The sequence below is a fragment of the Salvelinus fontinalis genome, chromosome 19, assembly GCF_029448725.1.
Source record: "Salvelinus fontinalis isolate EN_2023a chromosome 19, ASM2944872v1, whole genome shotgun sequence".
NCBI classification, from domain to species: domain Eukaryota; kingdom Metazoa; phylum Chordata; class Actinopteri; order Salmoniformes; family Salmonidae; genus Salvelinus; species Salvelinus fontinalis.
Window position 1 is genome coordinate 34,025,916 of NC_074683.1, and position 24,233 is coordinate 34,050,148.

The 24,233-nt window shown below is 48.8% G+C and overlaps 1 pseudogene; it reads left to right on the forward strand.

Annotated features, from left to right (window-relative positions):
- Positions 1–1,078: 1,078 nt before the first annotated feature.
- LOC129816176 (rab3 GTPase-activating protein catalytic subunit-like) overlaps positions 1,079–24,233 on the forward strand; it is a 68,690-nt pseudogene continuing 45,535 nt past the window's right edge.

Sequence of the window (24,233 nt, forward strand, 5' to 3'; positions counted from 1 at the left end):
CTGCCAATGTGTCCTATAGCTAATAATGAATCTATGTTGAGGTTCCTACACATTCACACAGCTAGTTGCAACATGCTCTTTGTGTGTGTTTCTGTATAATGTCACAAGCCATGTTTTAAAATAGCAACACTGTGGGAAGTGAGTACAGCCCTCAGTGGCATCACATATTGCGGTAGGTCAGCTGGTATCCATGGCAACACTGGGCTGAATGGAAGATGGTAGCAGTAGATCTGTGGCTCTGTAGCAAGGTCATCTGGTCTCACTGTCTTTCTGGGAGTTTACTGTGTGGCAGAGAGACATTAACAACACATGGTTAGAGTAAGAGGAAGCATGTATCAGATCATCAGCACGTAGCTTCATGAGCACGTAGTTTCATGAGCACATAGCTTCATGAGCACGTGTTCTGTCACTGATGCATGTATCATTTATTACAAATAATGTTGTTTTGTGACTTCTTCAAATTAGAGAAAGTATGACATACTTTTGAATAGAATAATATTCAAGGTTAGTATGTGGGAGGAAAAAGTATGAAAATGTATGTACTCATTACTGAAAGTCGCTCTGCATAAGAGCGTCTGCTAAATGACTAACGTAAATGTAAAAAATGGAACAAGGCTTATTATTAAATTATTTACTTGTTCAATCCACTAGGTGGCGTATGTTTTGTCTGTAGTTCCTCTACTGTGCAGCAGGTGCTGCTGTGTAGCTGTGGTGGTAGAATAGGGTTGTGGAGGGAGTTACAGAATTTCACACTGTGGCTGCTCTTCCACATTGATACCAGAGATTCCTGGCATGTCTCTAAAGTTAAAGGGATCACTTCAAAATCAAACATCATCTGTTGTGCAGGTCCAAATGTATGCCTCAATCCCAAACCAATTGAAAGATTAGTCAAATCGGAAATCTTTCTATAGCTGGATCTTGACTGCCGATGGCATGTGACTAACTCATCTTGACACAAGAACAGAGAGTAGTTACAGTAGGCACCTGGCTTTCAACGTGTGGCTGCTCTCCCACAAAACATCAACGTTTGAAGTGACCTACCCTTTTTTAAACTCCTCTATTTCCCCTGTCTCTGTGGATGCCGTACAGCCAGGTGCCGATGTTTGTACAGATCCAGCAGAAGTGGAGGAGGATGTACCATGGGGAGTGCCAGGGACCGGGGGTGTGTACCGACTTTGAGATGGTCCATCTCCGCAATGTGCCCAGCCAATACAACCACCTCTCAGGCCTGCTGGACATCTTTAAGTCCAAAATGGTGAGTATAGAAGGACCTGGTCTAATGACTTCATGCCTAACATTAACCTTTTAGCTCTTTTAGCTCGTTGGGTCACCCCAGACTAACTGTAGGTCCAGTTTCCCTGAATGAGAGTAAGCCTAGTGTTGGACTAAGATTCACTTTCAATGGTGAATCTTCATTAAGCATGTTTTTTTTGTCCAGGACTAGGCTGAACCTTTGTCTGGATACCCAGCCCCCTGCTAGATATGATGGCTAGCACAAGATATTACATAACCTTGTCTCTATTTATGTTTCTCTTTCCTCTGTTCTCCAGGTCTGTCTCCTCTTCCTCCCATCAACATCGCTATCCGCTTCACGTACGTCCTGCAGGACTGGCAGCAGTACTCCTGGCCTCAGCAGCCCCCTGGTACACACAACAACCACACAGCCCACTAAACAGGAGGGACTGTGTCTAGTTATTCGTGCCGCTAACTCCGGCACACTTATATACCAGAGTCGATGTGGGTTTGAATCCAGCCCAGTCGCACTCCTCCTACCTTTCCTGTCTGCTTTTATAAAACCACATCCTATCTGTTCAGTAAAACCACATCATATCTGTTCAGTAAAACCACATCCTATCTGTTCAGTAAAACCACATCCTATCTGTTCAGTAAAACCACATCCTATCTGTTCAGTAAAACCACATCCTATCTGTTCAGTAAAACCACAAAATATGAAACAGGAAGGAGCTAGGAGGGCAACCGATATATCAAGTCAGAAATCTAAACGGTGCTAGACATACAGTGGGGTCTGAAGTTATTGACACTCTTGATAAAGATGAGAAAAAATTACTGAATAAAATAAATCATAAAAATGCTGAGCTATATTGTATGCAAATTTTTGGGGGAAATTATATAATTGCATAATAATACAATTGCTCAGAGAAAAATATTTTGTTTAACAAGTAATACTTTTTACTCTCTCAAAAAGGTAGGGGTCAAAATGATTGACACCCCTGTTTTCAATACCTTTCAATAGCTCACCTTGCAAGGAAAATGGCACTGAGCCTTTTTCTAACATGTTTGAGTTGGAGAACACATTGGGAGGGATCTTCCTCCTGACAGAATCCTTCCAGATGCTTGATATCTTTCGTCTCCTCTTCTGGACCGCCCTCCTCTATTCAAACCACAGGTTTTCAATGGATTTCAAGTCCAGAGACTGAGATGGCCATTGCAAAATGTAGATTTTTTTGGCCAATTAACCATTTCTTTGTGGATTTTGATGTGTGCTTGGGGTTATTGTCTTGCTGGAAGATCCACTTGCATCCAATTTTAGCGTCCTGGCAGAGGCCACCAGGTTTTTGGCTAAAATGTCCTGGTACTCTGTAAATTTCAATGACGCTGTTGACCTTAACAAGGGCCCCAGGACCGGTGGAAGCAAAATAGCATACAATATAGCTCAGTATTTGAATTATTCAGTTTATACAGTCACCATTATCAAGGGTGTCAATAATTTCGTACCCCACTAGGCTAGCCCACAGGGCGTATTGGAAGCTTTGGTCGTTCAACGCCTCTGTGCGCGTGACCAACATTTTAGCAAACTGATATAATCCACTCACTCTCTCTTTGCTCCAAATTCAATAGTGTATGGTTCTTCCCACAGTTATGTTAAGTGCTGCTCTCCGGGGTACATTTTAGTGTTGCAAATAGATGCTTGAGTCTTTGAGTGGTGCAGGGAAGGCGGTACAAGGTCGGAGGTCGGAGAGCTTTTTAAACGGCTCACAAACGGACAATATTTCTGCTCCTCTTGAATGGGACCTGAGAGGAATGGCAGTGGGCGGAGGGTCAATTTGAGGTTTTTATATTTGACACCAGAGTATATTTGGTCCTTTAGTTTTTATTGTTATGAATTTGCCTGCCTTCAAGGCATTGAGGATGGAAACGCATAGGAAGTGTTAACAGTTTTGGTTCTTCTTGCTACCTCTAAGTGAACGTATTGGGAGTTGAATCAAAGTCATGATTGAACAGTAAAAGGTGAAAGTGTGTTTTTCTTTCTTTTTTCGTTGCCTCCAGACTTCGACGGTCTCCTCGGAGGGGAGGTGGGAGGGGTGGAGTTTGGGAAGTTGCAGTTCGGAGCGTGTGAGGATCCAATCAGGTAGGACTGATGTAGCCATGACGACAAGTCAAAGCATGCTTGATTTAGAGATTTACCTCATTGTTCACGTGTATTCTTGACATCTTTGGCATGAGCCTTTAATTCATTATTGACCAAACGGTAGCTTATAGTGAGACGTTTATAAAGCAAAACAAACAAATCTGTATTTTCTTTCATTGTTGTCTCAGTGAGCTTCACCTATTGACCACCTGGCCCCACCTGACAGAAGCTATCGTGGTGGATAACGATGTGTACTCGTGAGTCTCAACCACCACACTCCCTCCCTCCCCTCTGACCTGCTGGTTGACACATTGATGGAACATCTTAACAGCATGAGTTACGATCTATCAAGAACATTGTTTGTCCTCTTACCAAATGACAGCAAATATAGAGGTGTCATTTTCAATAAATAGAATCAGTATCCAGGTTGAGCTTATAAAGCAAGTGAGCATTGAGGTAGATGGAGAGAGAGAGCGAGAGAAAGAACATCCAGGTCAGTAAAACAAGTTCTCCAAACCTTTGGAACACTGAAAGGTTGTTACCCATATTAATATCCTGTGTGCCAGACAGTGTAGGTGTTGAGAGGGCGGTTGTGGAGGAGGTGTGTGGGAAGAGGATATAACAAGTACCTCAGCCCCAGCAACACCGCTCGCTCGTTCAACTGCATTAAAGCTGAAATTAATTCATGCTGAATGATTTTACGCTTTTCAGTTTAGTGATGAAATGGTGCTCAGTGAGCCATCGCTTCATATTAACAGGGTTTTTCTTCAAGTCCCTCCATCCTAAATGTGCTTGAGCTTCATTGTATAAAGAGTTTCTTTGAAGGGAATCAAAGATATCTGCTCCTGGATGCAGAAACATTTAGATTAGCCCTGTCAAAAACAAGATCCTCTTTCAAAGACTGTTTTGGGGTTTATTTTGCTGGTTGTATTTATTGGTGAATCCCCTTATAGGGCGTTCTGGGGTAGAAATGTTAGATATAATATTTTGGGGTTTTAGAGAATATGTGACTTGCCTCGGGTCAACTGAAATGGTACCCTACCTGACTGACTGACTGGCTGACTGGGTAATAGATATTATATGGCAACTGATACTCAGTGGTTCTTATTTCAAGGATCCAAAATAAAGCAAAAAGTCAATAGATAATTATCAGGTAATTACTTTCCACTATATAGTCTCTAAATGAAAACCAGGTCAATATCTGGTTGTAAAGTAAACCACAATAACAATGAATCTTCTCTTCCCGTCAGAGCCCCATGTTTAATAGCCTATTTTCAGGCCTAATCTTTACTATAATGGTAAATGTGAACCACTGATCTGATCCAGGGACAGTTTACCTCCCTCCCCTGTGTGGTCTGACCTTATGTGCTCTCTGTGTGACCTCACAGTGACCTGGACCCACTCCAGGCCCCTCATTGGTCAGTCTGAGTCAGGAACACAGACAACCCCACGTGCTTGCTCGGTAAGTTAGGACCCTCTCACAGAAATACTGATCCTATATTATAGAAATCCTATAGAATATTATGAATGTCCATGTAACGTGGTTTAAAATGCTCCCTCATCCATCAGCTGTATGTAAAGGGAGTTCCAAAGATTTACTCAGATGTTGACTTACTCTATGTCAAATTTGATGGACAAAAAAAGCTTTTTGAATTTGAAATATATGTCATCTTCTGGTTGTCACTTGCTACCACAGCCACAAAGTCAAAATTGGCTATATCTTAAAAATGTATGAAAGTAAAAAATGTCTGCATAGTGCATCTTTAAGGTTAGGCATATGGTTAGCAGTTTGGTTAAGGTTAGGGTTTAGATTAGGATTAGGTTTAAAATCACATTTTAAGAAGATAAATTGTAGAAATAAGCGGGTTTTATGACTTTGTGGCTATGGTAACTAGTGATGATCTCATCTTCTCCATCCCAGGTGACTTCCTGACAATTCTTTAAGCTGTTCTCCAAGAAGGAATCAACAGAGGAGATTCTGGGAAGAGGTCCATTTGAGGAGGAAGGCAAAGGTAATGTGTTCTATGGCTACTGGGGTGTATCTCAATAGTCTAACATCTCTTTCTTGAATTTTCCAATATCAAATTTTATTAGCAACATGCGCCGAATACAACAGGTGTAGACCTTACAGTGAAATGCTTACTTACGAGCCCCTAACCAACAATGCAGTTTAAAAAATATGAATATGAATAAGAAATAAAATTAACAAGTAATTAAAGAGCAGCAGTAAAATAACAGTAGCGAGACTATATACAGAGTGTACCGGTACAGAGTCAATGTGCGGGGGCAACGGTTAGTCGAGGTAATTGAGGTAATATGTAGATGTAGGTAGAGTTATTAAAATGACTATGCATAGATGATAACAACAGAGAGTAGCAACGGTGTAAAAGGGTGGGAGGGGCGGGGCAATGCAAATAGTCTGGGTAGCCATTTGATTAGCTGTTTAGGAGTCTTATGGCTTGGGAGTAGAAGCTGTTTAGAAACCTCTTGGACCTAGACTTGGCACTCCGGTACCGCTTGCCGTGCGGTAGCAGAGAGAACAGTCTATGACTAGGGTGGCTGGAGACTTTGACAATTTGTAGGGCTTTCCTCTGACACTGCCTAGTATAGAGGTCCTGGATGGCAGGAAGCTTGGCCCCAGTGATGTACTGGGCTGTACGCACTACCCTCTGTAGTGCCTTGCGGTCGGAGGACGAGCAGTTGCCATACCACTGCCATACCAGTCAGGATGCTCTCGATGGTGCAGCTGTAAAACCTTTTGAGGATCTGAGGACCCATGCCAAATATTTTCAGTCTCCTGAGGGGGAATAGGTTTTGTCGTGCCCTCTTCACGACTGTCTTGGTGTGTTTGGACTATTCTAGTTTGTTGGTGATGTGGACACCAATATGGTGTTTTTCCTAGGGGGGTTTGTGCAGACGTCAGTGCAGATGATGGGAAGTAGAAGCCACTCTGGACTCTTGGCTTGTTGTTTGCATGTGAAGGGAGAATTACGCTCTCTTCTCAGTCAGAGCCCACCCTCACACCCTCCCGGTGAATGGCTTCTCTGTCCCTCCCCCCTCCACTCTCTCCTCATTAGACAACATCAGCCATGCCCTGTCTAAGCTGACGGACCCCACAGCCGTGTCCATCCCCAAGCTGTCTGTCTCCAACATGGTGCACAGCGCCCGCTAACGCATCCACCGCCGCATTGACGAATCACTGCTCAGCGGTGATGTGCTCAACTCTATACTGCTGGTGAGAGAGAGCAGGCATGACAACGGACACACACTCTTACCTTCAAAAGGCATATGGTGATTTAGGCAGGATGACATCATACTACACAAGAGGAGAGGAGAGCAGGAGAGTCTTCAGCCAGGCTCCTCAGTTACTGGCCCTGCTGTGTGAACAGCCTCTTGATCAGCCGTGAAGCCATTGCTCAAGCAGTACCTTATTCCCTACATGCTCACACTGCCATTGCCCTAGCCACCCTGGCGCACGTTTGTTTTTTTACCCTAGCACTACACAGCTGATTCAAATATGAACATCATCAAGCTGTGTAGTGCGAGGGTAAAAAACTAAACATACACTGGGGGGGGGGGGGGGGGGGGGGGGGCAGGCCAGTGGTTTGGGAAACCCTGTGTTAGAAGCTCAGTGATAAGTCAGACAGTTGTTCAATAAAACATTCAAATCAGACACACGGTTCGTAGCAGGATTGTTCCTTCAGAGATGTTTTGTGTCAAGGTGTAAGGAAATGGATGTTCCCTTGTACGAGAGTATGTAAGCTTATATTTGTGTGTGTATGGTGTCAGTATCTCTTCCCAGACGCAGCCATAGGTAAACTATCATCAGAGAACAGCGAGAGAAAGGCTGCTCAATCACACACCGATGGGAAACCAGAAGAGAAGGATTCTGACGACTATGTAGGTCTGCTGTCTGTGCTTTACCACACTATCACTGTGTCAGACACACTGCACTCCAGGGCTGGGTTCAGTAGTCACTGTGTCAGACACACTGCACTCCAGGGCTGGGTTCAGTAGTCACTGTGTCAGACACACTGCACTCCAGGGCTGGGTTCAGTAGTCACTGTGTCAGACACACTGCACTCCAGGGCTGGGTTCAGTAGTCACTGTGTCAGACACACTGCACTCCAGGGCTGGGTTCAATAGTCACTGTGTCAGACACACTGCACTCCAGGGCTGGGTTCAATAGTCACTGTGTCAGACACACTGCACTCCAGGGCTGGGTTCAATAGTCACTGTGTCAGACACACTGCACTCCAGGGCTGGGTTCAGTAGTCACTGTGTCAGACACACTGCACTCCAGGGCTGGGTTCAGTAGTCACTGTGTCAGACACACTGCACTCCAGGGCTGGGTTCAGTAGTCACTGTGTCAGACACACTGCACTCCAGGGCCGGGTTCAGTAATCACTGTGTCAGACACACTGCACTCCAGGGCTGGGTTCAGTAGTCACTGTGTCAGACACACTGCACTCCAGGGCTGGGTTCAGTAGTCACTGTGTCAGACACACTGCACTCCAGGGCTGGGTTCAGTAGTCACTGTGTCAGACACACTGCACTCCAGGGCTGGGTTCAGTAATCACTGTGTCAGACACACTGCACTCCAGGGCTGGGTTCAGTAGTCACTGTGTCAGACACACTGCACTCCAGGGCTGGGTTCAGTAATCACTGTGTCAGACACACTGCACTCCAGGGCTGGGTTCAGTAGTCACTGTGTCAGACACACTGCACTCCAGGGCTGGGTTCAGTAGTCACTGTGTCAGACACACTGCACTCCAGGGCTGGGTTCAGTAGTCACTGTGTCAGACACACTGCACTCCAGGGCCGGGTTCAGTAATCACTGTGTCAGACACACTGCACTCCAGGGCCGGGTTCAGTAATCACTGTGTCAGACACACTGCACTCCAGGGCCGGGTTCAGTAATCACTGTGTCAGACACACTGCACTCCAGGGCCGGGTTCAGTAATCACTGTGTCAGACACACTGCACTCCAGGGCTGGGTTCAGTAATCACTGTGTCAGACACACTGCACTCCAGGGCCGGGTTCAGTAATCACTGTGTCAGACACACTGCACTCCAGGGCTGGGTTCAGTAGTCACTGTGTCAGACACACTGCACTCCAGGGCTGGGTTCAGTAGTCACTGTGTCAGACACACTGCACTCCAGGGCTGGGTTCAGTAGTCACTGTGTCAGACACACTGCACTCCAGGGCTGGGTTCAGTAGTCACTGTGTCAGACACACTGCACTCCAGGGCTGGGTTCAGTAGTCACTGTGTCAGACACACTGCACTCCAGGGCTGGGTTCAGTAGTCACTGTGTCAGACACACTGCACTCCAGGGCTGGGTTCAGTAGTCACTGTGTCAGACACACTGCACTCCAGGGCTGGGTTCAGTAGTTATGCCATTGGAGAAACATTTTGAAATACTTGAACTTGTCTGATAAAACTCAGAAATACAATTTCCAATTGTCAAGAAAATGTCAGAAAAAGTCTGATTGATTAGTGTAATTTTCTGCAATACTGTGTGATGATTGTACTCCCCCACCCCCCTCAGAGCCTGGACAACCAGCTGAAGTCTGCTCCTAGTAACAGTCTAACGTACCGCCTGGCGCTATGTCTGTGTCTGGTTAACTTCTACCATGGAGGGGTCCGGGCCATGGCTCACCTCTGGCAGGAGTTTTTCCTGGAGATGAGATACCGTTGGGAGAACAACTACCTACCTCGTCTATGGGTGAGAAGAACCAGATTTTAGCTGGATTGATTGATTGTTACACCTTCTACTGCTCCCCAATAGGGGAAACAACAACAGATTTAGCATTAGGACCAATTCTAAACTACCTAGTTTTCTGGTGAGAACATGGTCCTATTCATTATGCAACAAACAGAATAAAATGGACTGAACTAGTCCAGTAAGAAATTATATATTTTCTGTTTTACCTTTTGCTACAGTGTGCCCCAATGAATAAGACCCCAGATTATAACACCTTCGATTGCTACCTAATGGGACACAGTAACAAGCACAGCATCGATTGGGATCAAATCCATTTATATTCCTGTCAATTTAAGTTCATATGGAATTTGTCCATTTTGATAGACATCTACTCAGACATCCACCCAGTCAATTCCTGAAGGGGGACTGTAATAGAACAACATTGGATTGAACCTGAACTGGAATGCCATCAATAATGAGGTTTAGGATATACACAGTATACTGAATCATCATCATCCTGCCTGTCTCCTCTGATTCAGACTGGCCGGTGGTCCCCCAGACCTCCGCTGCTGTCTCCTCTGATTCAGACTGGCCGGTGGTCCCCCAGACCTCCGCTGCTGTCTCCTCTGATTCAGACTGGCCGGTGGTCCCCCAGACCTCCGCTGCTGTCTCCTCTGATTCAGACTGGCCGGTGGTCCCCCAGACCTCCGCTGCTGTCTCCTCTGATTCAGACTGGCCGGTGGTCCCCCAGACCTCCGCTGCTGTCTCCTCTGATTCAGACTGGCCGGTGGTCCCCCAGACCTCCGCTGCTGTCTCCTCTGATTCAGACTGGCCGGTGGTCCCCCAGACCTCCGCTGCTGTCTCCTCTGATTCAGACTGGCCAGTGGTCCCCCAGACCTCCGCTGCTGTCTCCTCTGATTCAGACTGGCCGGTGGTCCCCCAGACCTCCGCTGCTGTCTCCTCTGATTCAGACTGGCCGGTGGTCCCCCAGACCTCCGCTGCTGTCTCCTCTGATTCAGACATACATGTTTAATAGTCTGTAGTTAACTCTGTGAACAGCCTCAGTAATCAATGTAGTGAGGTCCATATGTGCACAGTTGAGTCCAGTCTATCAACTGTATAGATACAGACCACGCTATGATTATTACTAAGTCTGTTTACTTAGTCCAAATAGGCTTTGTCAGAGATCTCCCCTTCCCTCTTGAAGGCCTGCAACAACAACAAAGTACTCTGCAAGTCTTTGATAAACCCCAACACACCAACATGAACAATAGCTACATGAAAGCATTAATCCAGCACAAAAGCAATCTGAATGCCGAAATTAATTGTTTAGGAAGAATGGATTAAAATGGATTAATATGTTTTACTATGATGATAGCAGAAGCTACCTGTACAGTCGTGGCCAAATGTTTTGAGAATGACACAAATATAAATGTTCACAAAGTCTGCTGCCTCAGTTTGTATGATGACAATTTGCATATACTCCAAAATGTTATGAAGAGTGATCAGATGAATTGCAATTAATTGCAAAGTCCCTCTTTGCCATGTAAATAAACTGATTCCCCCAAAAAGCATTTCCACTGCATTTCAGCCCTGCCACAAAGGAGGCTTCAGTGCGCCCAAGAAAGTCCAGCAAGCGCCAGGGCTGTCTCCTAAAGTTGATTCAGCTGCGGGATTGGGGCACCACCAGTACAGAGCTTGCTCAGGAATGGCAGCAGGCAGGTGTGAGTGCATCTGCACGCACAGTGAGGCGAAGACTTTTGGAGGATGGCCTGGTGTAAAGAGGAAGAAGCAAAGAAACCACTTCTCTCCAGGAAAAACATCAGTGACAGACTGATATTCTGCAAAAGGTACAGGGATTGGACTGCTGAGGACTGGGTAAAGTCATTTTCTCTGATGAATCCCCTTTCCGATTGTTTGGGGATTCCGGAAAAAAGCTTGTCCGGAGAAGATAAGGTGAGCGCTACCGTCAGTAGCTGTCATGCCAACAGTAAAGCATCCTGAGACCATTCATGTGTGGGGTTGCTTCTCAGCCAAGGGAGTGGGCTCACTCACAATTTTGCCTAAGAACACAGCACTGAATAAAGAATGGTACCAACACATCCTCCGAGAGCAACTTCTCCCAACCATCCAGGAACAGTTTGGTGATGAACAATGCCTTTTCCAGCATGATGGAGCACCTTGCCGTAAGGCAAAAGTGATAACTAAGTGGATCGGGGAACAAAACATCGATATTTTGGGTCCATGGCCAGGAAACTCCCCAGACCTTAATCCCATTGGGAACTTGTGGTCAATCCTCAAGAGGCGGGTGGACAAACAAAAAAACACAAATTCTGACAAACTCCAAGCATTGATTATGCAATAATGGGCTGCCATCAGTCAAGATGTGGCCCAGAAGTTAATTGACAGCATGCCAGGGCAGATTGCAGAGGTCTTGAAAAAGAAGGGTCAACACTACAAATATTGACTCTTTGCATCAACTTCATGTAATTGTCAATAAAAGCCTTTGACACTTATGAAATGCTTGTAATTATACTTCAGTATTCCATAGTAACATCTGACAAAAATATCTAAAGACAAATTAATATTTGTGTCATTCTCAAAACTTTTGGCCACGACTGTACACCAGTATCTTTCTCTCTGTTTTTTGTTTTGCACATTAGTCTGGCAGAGATACTTGTAGTGCAGAATTGGTACATTTCTCCTCCAAGAGTTTGCTGAATTTAGTGTAAATTGATCCTGGAGAGTATAGGATGATTTAAGGTAGAATGTCAGAACAGAATGGTGAGCTTCAGCCAATGGATACTGATAATAATGTCTCTGTCTTATGTTTATGATGATGATGAGGTAGTGAGAGAGTCGACAGGGAGCAGAGGGAGAGATGGAGAGGGAGCGAGAGAGAGGCGACAGGGAGCAGAGGGAGAGGGAGCGAGAGAGAGGCGACAGGGACCAGAGGGAGAGATGGAGAGGGAGTCGACAGGGAGCAGAGGGAGAGATGGAGAGGGAGCGAGAGAGAGTCGACAGGGAGCAGAGGGAGAGATGGAGAGGGAGCGAGAGAGAGGCGACAAGGAGCAGAGGGAGAGATGGAGAGGGAGTGAGAGAGAGGCGACAGGGAGCAGAGGGAGAGATGGAGAGGGAGTGAGAGAGAGGCGACAGGGAGCAGAGGGAGAGATGGAGAGGGAGTGAGAGAGAGGCGACAGGGAGCAGAGGGAGAGATGGAGAGGGAGCGAGAGAGAGTCGACAGGAAGCAGAGGGAGAGATGGAGAGGGAGCGAGAGAGAGGCGACAGGAAGCAGAGGGAGAGATGGAGAGGGAGCGAGAGAGAGGCGACAGGGAGCAGAGGGAGAGATGGAGAGGGAGCGAGAGAGAGTCGACAGGAAGCAGAGGGAGAGATGGAGAGGGAGCGAGAGAGAGGCGACAGGGAGCAGAGGGAGAGATGGAGAGGGAGTCGACAGGGAGCAGAGGGAGAGATGGAGAGGGAGTGAGAGAGAGTCGACAGGGAGCAGAGGGAGAGATGGAGAGGGAGCGAGAGAGAGGCGACAGGGAGCAGAGGGAGAGATGGAGAGGGAGCGAGAGAGAGGCGACAGGGAGCAGAGGGAGAGATGGAGAGGGAGCGAGAGAGAGGCGACAGGGAGCAGAGGGAGAGATGGAGAGGGAGTCGACAGGGAGCAGAGGGAGAGATGGAGAGGGAGCGAGAGAGAGTCAACAGGGAGCAGAGGGAGAGATGGAGAGGGAGCGAGAGAGAGGCGACAGGGAGCAGAGGGAGAGATGGAGAGCGAGAGAGAGGCGACAAGGAGCAGAGGGAGAGATGGAGAGGGAGCGAGAGAGAGGCGACAGGAAGCAGAGGGAGAGATGGAGAGGGAGCGAGAGAGAGGCGACAGGGAGCAGAGGGAGAGATGGAGAGGGAGTCGACAGGGAGCAGAGGGAGAGATGGAGAGGGAGCGAGAGAGAGGCGACAGGGAGCAGAGGGAGAGATGGAGAGGGAGTGAGAGAGAGGCGACAGGGAGCAGAGGGAGAGATGGAGAGGGAGCGAGAGAGAGGCGACAGGGAGCAGAGGGAGAGATGGAGAGGGAGCGAGAGAGAGGCGACAGGGAGCAGAGGGAGAGATGGAGAGGGAGTCGACAGGGAGCAGAGGGAGAGATGGAGAGGGAGCGAGAGAGAGGCGACAGGAAGCAGAGGGAGAGATGGAGAGGGAGCGAGAGAGAGGCGACAGGGAGCAGAGGGAGAGATGGAGAGGGAGCGAGAGAGAGGCGACAGGAAGCAGAGGGAGAGATGGAGAGGGAGCGAGAGAGGCGACAGGAAGCAGAGGGAGAGATGGAGAGGGAGAGAGAGTGAGTCGACAGGAAGCAGAGGGAGATATGGAGAGAGAGAGAGAGTCAGTCGACAGGGAGCAGAGGGAGAGATGGAGCGGGAGAGAGAGTGAGTCGACAGGAAGCAGAGGGAGAGATGGAGAGGGAGAGAGAGTCAGTCGACAGGGAGCAGAGGGAGAGATGGAGAGGGAGAGAGAGAATGAGTCGACAGGGAGCAGAGGGAGAAATGGAGTGAATTGACAGGGAGCAGAGGGAGAGATGGAGTGAGTTGACAGGGAGCATAGGGAGAGATGGAAGGATGGAGAGGGTGAGAGAGAGAGAGAGCACGGCCTAGCCCCACAGCCCAGACAGAACCAGACAGACCCAGACAGGCCCAGCCAGACCCAGACCCATAAACACTTTTCTTATTCAGCCACCCACTCCTCACCTGGGGGAGGAAAGGATGGAGAGAGAAAGAGAGAAGAATAGAAAGAGGGAATGAGAGAGAGAGGGAGGGAGGTGGTAATAAAGAAGCCCAGAGAGACAGGAAGGGTGAGAGGGAAAGAGAGGTAATATCTTTCTGAAAAGTCGAGGTGGAGAGCAGTGAGAGCCTCTTTAATAAGAGGAAGAGGCTTCCAGGCAGCACTGTGTCCCCCTCTCTCATTGCTGCTCCCTCTCTTGCTGCTCCCTCATCCTCTCTCTCTCGCTGCTCTCTCACGCTTCTCTCTCTCTCGCTTCTCCCTCTCTCTCTCTCTTTCTCTCGCTGCTCCCTCTCTTGCTGCTCCCTCTCTCTATCTGCTCCCTCTCTCTCTCGCTTCTTCCACTCTCTCTCTCGCTGCTCTCTCTCTCTCGCTGTTCTCTCCCTCTCTCTCTTGCTGTTCTCTCCCTCTCTCTCTCGCTGCTCCCTCTCTCTCTCTCGCTGCTCCCTCTCTCTCTCTCTTGCTGCTCCCTCTCTCTCTCTCGCTGCTCCCGCTCTCTCTCTCTCTCGCTGCTCTCGCTTCTCTCTATCTCTCTGGCTGCTCCCCCTCTCTCTCTTGCTGCTCCCTCTCCCTCGCTGCTCCCTCTCTCTCACTGCTCCCTCTCTCTCGCTTCTTCCTCTCTCTCTCTCACAGCTCGCTCTCTCTCAGCTCCCTCTCTCTCGCAGCTCCCTCTCTCTCTCTCTCTCTCAGCTCCCTCTCTCTCTCTCGCAGCTCCCTCTATCTCTCTCTCTCAGTTCCCTCTCTCTCTCTCTCTCGCTGCTCCCTCTCTCTCTCTCTCTCGCAGCTCCCTCACTTTCTCTCTCTCTGTTCTCTCTCTCTCTCTCTCTCTCTCTCTCTCTCTCTCTCTCTCTCACTCTCTCTCTCTCTCTCTCTCGCGCTTCTCTCTCTCTCTCTCTCGCTGCTCCCTCTCTCTCTCTCTCTCTCGCTGCTCACTTTCTCTCTCTCTCTTGCTGCTCCCTCTCTCTCTCTTGCAGCTCCCTCTCTCTCACAGCTCCCTCTCTCTCTCTCTCTCTCTCGCAGCTCTCTCTCTCGCAGCTCCCTCTCTCTCTCTCGCAGCTCCCTCTCTCTCTCTCGCAGCTCCCTCTCTCTCTCTCGCTGCTCCCTCTCTCTCTCGCGCTGCTCACTGTCTCTCTCGCTTCTCCCTCTCTCTCTCTCGCTGCTCCCTCTCTCTCGCTGCTCCCTCTGTCTCTCTCTCTCTCGCAGCTCCCTCTCTCTCTCTCTCGCAGCTCCCTCTATCTCTCTCTCTCAGTTCCCTCTTTCTCTCTCTCTCTCTCTCGCAGCTCCCTCTCTCTCTCGTTTCTCTCTCGCTCTCTCGCTGCTCTCTCTCGTCGCTGATCCCTCTCTCTCTCTCGCTCTCTCTCGTTGCTGCTGAGTCCCTCTCTCGCTGCTGAGTCCCTCTCTCTCGCTGCTCTCTCTCTCTCTCTCTCTCTCTCTCTCTCTCTCTCTCTCGCTGATTCCCTCTCTCTCTCTCTCGTTGCTGCTGAGTCCCTCTCTCGCTGCTGAGTCCCTCTCTCGCTGCTGAGTCCCTCTCTCGCTGCTGAGTCCCTCTCTCACTGCTCCCTCTCTCTCGCTTCTTCCTCTCTCTCTCTCACAGCTCGCTCTCTCTCAGCTCCCTCTCTCTCGCAGCTCCCTCTCTCTCTCTCTCTCTCAGCTCCCTCTCTCTCTCTCTCTCGCAGCTCCCTCTATCTCTCTCTCTCAGTTCCCTCTCTCTCTCTCTCTCTCTCTCTCGCTGCTCCCTCTCTCTCTCTCTCTCGCAGCTCCCTCACTTTCTCTCTCGCTGTTCTCTCTCTCTCTCTCTCTCTCTCTCTCTCTCTCTCTCTCTCTCTCGCTTCTCTCTCTCTCTCTCTCTCGCTGCTCCCTCTCTCTCTCTCTATCGCTGCTCACTTTCTCTCTCTCTCTTGCTGCTCCCTCTCTCTCTCTTGCAGCTCCCTCTCTCTCACAGCTCCCTCTCTCTCTCTCTCTCTCGCAGCTCTCTCTCTCTCTCGCAGCTCTCTCTCTCTCAGCTCCCTCTCTCTCTCTCGCAGCTCCCTCTCTCTCTCTCGCAGCTCCCTCTCTCTCTCTCGCAGCTCTCTCTCTCTCTCGCGCTGCTCCCTCTCTCTCTCGCGCTGCTCACTGTCTCTCTCGCTTCTCCCTCTCTCTCTCTCGCTGCTCCCTCTCTCTCGCTGCTCCCTCTGTCTCTCTCTCTCTCGCAGCTCCCTCTCTCTCTCTCTCGCAGCTCTCTCTATCTCTCTCTCTCTCAGTTCCCTCTTTCTCTCTCTCTCTCTCGCAGCTCCCTCTCTCTCTCTCGTTTCTCTCTCGCTCTCTCGCTGCTCTCTCTCGTCGCTGATCCCTCTCTCTCTCTCGCTCTCTCTCGTTGCTGCTGAGTCCCTCTCTCGCTGCTGAGTCCCTCTCTCGCTGCTGAGTCCCTCTCTCTCGCTGCTCTCTCTCTCTCTCTCGCTGATTCCCTCTCTCTCTCTCTCGTTGCTGCTGAGTCCCTCTCTCGCTGCTGAGTCCCTCTCTCGCTGCTGAGTCCCTCTCTCGCTGCTCTCTCTCTCGTCGCTGCTGAGTCCCTCTCTCGCTGCTCTCTCTCTCGTCGCTGCTGAGTCTCTCTCTCTCGCTGCTCTCTCCCTCGTCATCCCTCTCTCTCGTCGCTGCTCCAACACTCTCTCAACTCAATTCGCTTTATTGGCATGACATAACAATGTACATATTGCCAAAGCTTATTTTGGATATTTACAATATAAAAATGAGAATCAAAATTGTCAACGGGACAACAGTAAAAACAATAACCAAGGGTCAAAATAACCATACATTGAACAATAACATGTGCAGGTTGATTGGTCTGTCAGACACTGTCCCTCAACTTATGGCAGGCAGCAATGTAGTGCGCTGCCAATCCACAGCTCTCTGCGTCCTCCCCCAACAGGACGGGTAGCCTATCCTCATCAGAGAGGTCTTTGAAACCTTGAATAAGGGTTTCAAATTTGGGAAAATGACACTCTCTAATTGTTTTGTATTTTTTACATTTTGTCAGGAAATGCAGCTCTGTCTCAAGTTCTGCTGTTGTGCAGTGGTTGCACATCCTTTCCTCTACAGGGAGCCAGGTTTTCCTGTGTCTACCCTTCTCAATGGCAAGGCTGTGCTCACTGAGCCTGTACTTTGTCTCTCTCTCATCGCTGATCCCTCTCTCTCTCTCTTGTCGCTGCTGAGTCTCTCTCTTGTCGCTGCTGAGTCTCTCTCTCGTCGCTGCTGAGTCTCTCTCTCTCTCTCGCTGCTGAGTCTCTCTCTCTCTCTCCGCTGATCCCTCTCTCTCTCTCTTGTCGCTGCGGAGTTTCTCTCTTGTCGCTGCTGAGTCTCTCTCTCGTCGCTGCTGAGTCTCTCTCTCGTCGCTGCTGAGTCTCTCTCTCGTCGCTGCTGAGTCTCTCTCTCTCTTGTCGCTGCTGAGTCTCTCTCTCGCCGCTGCTGAGTCTCTATCTCTCTCTTGTCGCTGCTGAGTCTCTCTCTCTCTCTTGTCGCTGCTGAGTCTCTCTCTTCGCTGCTGAGTCTCTCTCTCGTCGCTGCTGAGTCTCTCTCCCGTCGCTGCTGAGTCTCTCTCCCGTCGCTGCTGAGTCTCTCTCCCGTCGCTGCTGAGTCTCTCTCCCGTCGCTGCTGAGTCTCTCTCCCGTCGCTGCTGAGTCTCTCTCTCTCTCGCTGCTAAGTCTCTCTCTCTATTGTCGCTGCTGAGTCTCTCTCTCGCCGCTGCTGAGTCTCTCTCTCTCTCTTGTCGCTGCTGAGTCTCTCTCTCTCTCTTGTCGCTGCTGAGTCTCTCTCTTCGCTGCTGAGTCTCTCTCTCGTCGCTGCTGAGTCTCTCTCCCGTCGCTGCTGAGTCTCTCTCCCGTCGCTGCTGAGTCTCTCTCCCGTCGCTGCTGAGTCTCTCTCCCGTCGCTGCTGAGTCTCTCTCCCGTCGCTGCTGAGTCTCTCTCTCTCTCTCGCGCTGCTGAGTCTCTCTCTCTCTCGCTGCTGAGTCTCTCTCTCTCTCTCGCGCTGCTGAGTCTCTCTCTCTCTCTCTGCTGAGTCTCTCTCTCTCTCTCTGCTGAGTCTCTCTCTCTCTCTCTGCTGAGTCTCTCTCTCTCTCGCTGCTGAGTCTCTCTCTCTCTCGCTGCTGAGTCTCTCTCTCTCTCGCTGCTGAGTCTCTCTCTCTCTCTCTCGCTGCTGAGTCTCTCTCTCTCTCGCTGCTGAGTCTCTCTCGTCGCTGCACTCTCTCTCTCTCTCTCTCTCTCTCGTCGCTGATCCCTCTCTCTCTCTCTCTCTCTCTCATCACTGCACTCTCTTTCGTCGCTGCTGCCTCTCTCTCTCTCGCCGCTGATCCCTCTCTCTCTCGTCGCTGCTCTCTCTCTCTCTCGTCGCTGCTCTCTCTCTCTCTCTCGTCGCTGCTCTCTCTCTCTCTCTCGTCGCTGCTCTCTCTCTCTCTCTCGTCGCTGATCTCTCTCTCTCTCGTCGCTGATCCCTCTCTCTCCCTTTCATCGCTGCTCCCTCTCTCTCTCTTTCTCGTCACTGCTCCCCCTCTCTCTCTTTCTTGTCGCTGCTCCCTTTCTCTCTAGCTGCTCACTCCCTCTCTAGCTGCTCCCTCTCTCGCTGCTGAGTCCCTCTCTCTCTCTCTCTCGTCACTGCTCCCTCTCTCTCTCTTTCTCGTCACTGCTCCCTCTCTCTCTCTTTCTCGTCACTGCTCCCTCTCTCTCTTGTCACTGCTCCCTTTCTCTCTAGCTGCTCACTCCCTCTCTAGCTGCTCCCTCTCTCGCTGCTGAGTCCCTCTCTCTCTCGTCGCTGATCTCTCTCTCTCTCGTCGCTGATCTCTCTCTCTCTCGTCGCTGATCTCTCTCTCTCGTCGCTGATCTCTCTCTCTCTCGCTGCTGAGTCTCTCTCTCTCGCTGCTGAGTCTCTCTCTCTCGCTGCTGAGTCTCTCTCGTCGCTGCTGAGTCTCTCTCGTCGCTGCTGAGTCTCTCTCGTCGCTGCTGAGTCTCTCTCGTCGCTGCTGAGTCTCTCTCGTCGCTTCTCTCTCTCTCGTCGCTGCACTCTCTTTCGTCGCTGCTGAGTCTCTCTCTCTCTCTGCTCTCTCTCTCTCATCGCTGCTCCCTCTCTCTCTCTCGTCGCTGCTCCCTCCCCCTCTCTCGCCTTTCTCTCTCTGTCCCTGTGTGCCCATAAGGAGAACTATGTGCACACAGGGACATGTTGAGGAGGAATGGCTCGATAAGGGCCAAAGGAATAAGGTTGTACCGGGCAGAATTACACACACGCGCGCAAACACACATACCTCCCAAAAGCTTGCCCTCTGCTGCTTGTGTGTCTTTCTCCAAGATGCTCAACTGCTGCACCGAGAGGAAGAGAGCGAGGGCTGACGGGAGGAAAATGGCGAAAAGGAGGGAGAAAGAGGGAGAGGAAAGTGTCAGGGTCGACCGAGAATGGGTGCCAGGGACCGAAGAGTGCAGCGACGGTGGAAGGCGCGATAGAGGTGTCTACTGGGAAGTCACGGGACACGTGGAGCTACAGTGAGAGCGAAGACGAGTTCTTTGAGTGCCTGAGCGACACAGAGGTGGTGAAGGACGGTCCGTCTACAGACGGCAAGAAGGGCGGGGCTAAAGAGGACGGGGCCAAGGCGGGCAAGCCGGAGGGTCGGCTCCACCCCCACGGGAAGTTGACCCTGCTCAACTCCAAGGAACCCCTGTACATCCCTGTCACTCAGGTATATTTAAGCAATAAGGCCAGAGGGGGGTGTGGTATACGGCCAATATACCACGACGCAACGCGGAGTGCCTGGATACAGCCCTTAGCCGTGGTATATTGGCCATATACCACAAACCCCTGAGGTGCCTTATTGCTATTATAAACCAACGTAGTTTTAAAGCAGTAAAAATATATGTTTTGTCATACCCGTGGTATACGGTCTGATATACCACGGCTGTCAGCCAATCAGCATTCAGGGCTTGAACCACCCAGTTTATAATACTGTATATACTGTAGTACACGCCCCTGTATATCCCTTTCGCTCAGGTATATTACCGTATATACTGTAATACAAGCACCACACCCCTGTACACCCATGTAACTTGGGTATATTACGTACAGTACCAGTCAAAAGTTTGGAAACACCAACTCATTCAAGGGTTTATCTTTATTTTTACTATTTTCTACATTGTAAAATAATAGTGACGACATCATAACTATTAAATAACACATATGGAATCATGTAGTAACCAAAAACCTTTTAAACAAATTAAAATATATTTTATATTTGAGATTATTCAAAGTAGCCACCCTTTGCCTTGATGACAGCTTTGCACACTCTTGGCATTCTCTCAACCATCTTCATGAGATAGTCACCTGGAATGCATCTCTAATAACATGTGTGCCTTGTTAATTTGTGGACTTTCTTTCTTTCCTTTTGAGCCAATCAGTTGTGTTGTGACAATGTAGGGGTGGTATACAGAAGAGAGCCCTATTTGGTGAAAGACCAAGTCCATATTATGGCAAGAACAGCTCAAATAAGCAAAGAGAAACGACAGTCCATCATTACTTGAAGACATGAATGTCAGTCAATACGGAAAAGTTCAAGAACTTTGAAAGTTACTTCAAGTGCAGTCGCAAAAAAACATCAAGCGCTATGATGAAACTAGCTCTCATGAGGACCGCCACAGGAAAGGAAGACCCAGAGTTACCTCTGCTGCAGAGGATAAGTTCATTAGAGTTACCAGCCTCAGAAAATGCAGCCCAAATAAATGCCTCAGAGTTCAAGTAACAGACACATCTCAACATCAACTGTTCAGAGGAGACTGCGTGAATCAGGCCTTCATGTTCAAATTGCTGCAAAGAAACCACTACTAAAGGACACCAATAAGAAGAAGAGACTTGCTTGGGCCAAGAAACACGAGCAATGGACATTAGACTAGTGGAAATCTGTCCAATGTTCTGATGAGTCCAAATTTGAGATTTTTGGTTCCAAACTCCTTGTCATTTGTGAGACGCAGAGTAGGTGAACGGATGATCTCCGCATGTGTGGTTCCCACGTAAAGCATGGAGGAGGAGGTGTGATGGTGTTGAGGTGCTTTGCTGGTGACATTGTCTGTGATTTATTTAGAATTCAAGGCACAAGTAACCAGCATGGCTACCACAGCATTCTGCAGTGATTTGCCATCCCAGCTGGTTGGCACTTGGACAATGCCATCCCAGCTGGTTTTTCAACAGAACAATGACCCAACACACCTCCAGGCTGTGTAAGGGCTATTTGACCAAGAAGGAGAGTGATGGAGTGCTGCATCAGATGACCTGGCCTCCACAATCACCTGACCTCAACCCAATTGAGATGGTTTGGGATGAGTTGGACTGCAGAGTGAAGGAAAAGCAGCCAAAAAGTGTTCAGCATATGTGGGAACTCCTTCATGATTGTTGGAAAAGCATTCCAGGTGAAGCTGGTTGAGAGAATTCCAAGCTTGTGCAAAGCTGTCAGCAAGGCAAAGGGTGTCTACTTTGAAGAATCTCAAATATAAAATATATTTTGATTTAACACTTTTTTGGTTACTACATGATTCCATATGTGTTATTTCATAGTTTTGATGTCTTCACTATTTTTCTACAATGTAGAAAATAGTAATTTTAAAAAAGTGTCCAAACTTTTGACTGGTACTGTATATACTGTCGTACAATCCCCTGTACATCCTTGTCTCATTCCACATTCATGGGCATTAATATGGTTTGCTTGCCCCTTTGCTGCTATAACAGCCTCCACCCTTCTTTGAAGGCTTTCCACTAGATGTTGGAACATTGCTGCGGGGACTTGCTTCCATTCAGCCACAAGAGCATTAGGGAGGTTGGGCACTGATTTTGGGCGTGTTCCAATTCATCCCAAAGGTGTTTGATGGGGTTGAGGTCAGGGCTCTGTGCGGGCCAGTCAAGTTCTTCCATACCGATCGCAACAAACCATTTCTGTATGGACCTCACTTTGTGCACGGGGGACATGTGCACAGGTAGCCTAGTGGTTTGCGTGTTGGGCCAGTAACCGAAAGGTTGCTAGATCGAATCCCCGAGCTGACAAGGTAAGACTCTGTCGTTCTGCCTCTGAACAAGGCAGTTAACCCATTGTTCCTAGGCCGTCATTGTAAGTAAGAATTCGTTCTTAACTGACTTGCCTAGTTAAATAAAGGTTAAATAAAAAAACTGTTGCCAGAAAGTTGGAAACACAGAATCATCTAAAATGTCATTGTCTGCTGTGGCTTTAAGATTTCCCTTCACTGGAACTAGGGGCTGTGGCCTGAACCATGAAAAACCACACCAGACCATTATTCCTCCTCCACCAAACTTTACAGTTGGCACTATGCATTGGGGCAGGTAGCGTTCTCCTGGCATCTGCCAACCCAGATTTGTCCGTGGGACTGCCAGATGGTGAAGCGTGATTCATCACTCCAGAGAACGCGTTTCCACTGCTCCAGAGTCCAATGGTGGTGAGCTTTACACCACTCCAGCCGACTCTTGGCATTGTACATGGTGATCTTAGGCTTGTGTGCAGCTGCTCAGTCATGTAAACCCATTTCATGAAGCTCCCAATGAACAGTTATTGTGCTGAAGTTGTTTCCCGAGGTAGTTTGGAACTCAGTAGTGAGCGTTGCAACTGAGGACAGACAATTTTATGTGCCATGCGCTTCAGCACTCAGCGGTCCCATTCTGTGAGCTTGTGTGGTCTACCACTTTGCGGCTGAGCCGTTGTTACTCCTAGACGTTTCCACTTCTCAATAACAGCACTTACAGTTAACCGGGGCAGCTCTAGCAGGGCAGAAATTTGACTAAATGACTTGTTGGAAAGGAATCCTATGACGGTGCCACGTTGAAAGTCACTGAGCTCTTCAGTAAGGCCATTCTACTGCCAATGTTTGTCTATGGAGAATGCATGGCTGTGTGCTCGATTTTATACACCTGTCAGCAACGGGTGTGTCTGAAATAGCTGAATCCACTAATTTGAAGGGGTGTCCACATACTTTTGTATATAGTGTATGTTCAAATACCTACCATATCATTATCAATGGCACTGTTTAGACACACAGCCAGCCATTGTAGATTACTGTACAATCTGCACCACTCTAGCACATTGATCTATTCATTACTATATTGTAACGATCCAGTAACTCATTGTTACTGTGGTACCATAAATCATTTTAACGCAGTACCGAAAGAAATCAGTACATGCACACAGTGCATATTTCATTTTTCACAGACTTGTAATAAATCATAGTTGTAACATAAAACCCCTAATTATCTTTAAAAGTCACAGATAAAGGGTTGATCTTAATAAGTATGGTAATGAGAAGCATGACGTGACACTGAGACTGACAGATTCAACTCCACAAAAGCAGTAGTGCTCAACCTCTAATTGTCCAAGGCGTTTGGGGGCAGATAGCTACTATAATACATCTGATTATAAAGGCAATGTCTTCTCAAATGTGGTGATCACCACTGATTTAGCCTCTATGCTATGAGTGTGTCTCCTCCCTCCCAACCTGCGTCCTTCCCTTCTTCTGTGTACTCGCTCCCTTTGTCCCTCCTCCCTTCCTCCGTGTCTCCCGCCCACCATCCCTCCCTCTCTCCCTGCTGTTTGTGTGAACCCAGAGTCCAGCTCCTGGAGTGATTTGTAGCTCCTCTCCTCCTCATCAATTATAGACGGGGCTGAAAAGTAGAGCTAATTAATGCAATGGGTTGAGGCTGACCCTCGTCAATGATTAACACGAGGCGATAGGCGGTCACTGAGGAGGGGAGAATGTGGCCCAGGCTGTCTGAAGTCGGTTTCTATCCACACACACAAAGACAACCCCGGACACGCAGTACACTGACACACACGGACACTCATAGCAGATGTTGGGAAAAGGCGAGGCGAGGATGGATGCCTTGCCTAGTTAAGAGAGCGGAACGATCATGCGCTGTGTGGAGCAGTGAGGGAGAGATGGATGAAGGGTGTGAGTGTAAAATAAACGAGTGTCAGCACTTCTTCTAGAACGGCCCCGACGGCTTCACACAGGCTCTGAGGCTGCTGCTGCGGTGGCTGTCTGGGCCGTGCACAATCTCCATCACACACACACACACACACACACACACACACACACACACACACACACACACACACACACACACACACACACACACACACACACACACACACACACACACACACACACACACACACACACACACACACACACACACACACACACACACACACACACACACACAATTCTAATAAAAACAACAGTTGGACAATGGCTGAAGATACTCCAAACTAAAATTAATCAGATATTCATGGCACGGACAAATAAGAATAGTTCTAATGGCACGGACAAATAAGAATAGTTCAGCTATTCAATTTATTATCAGATTTCTCATGTTTTCTTAGATT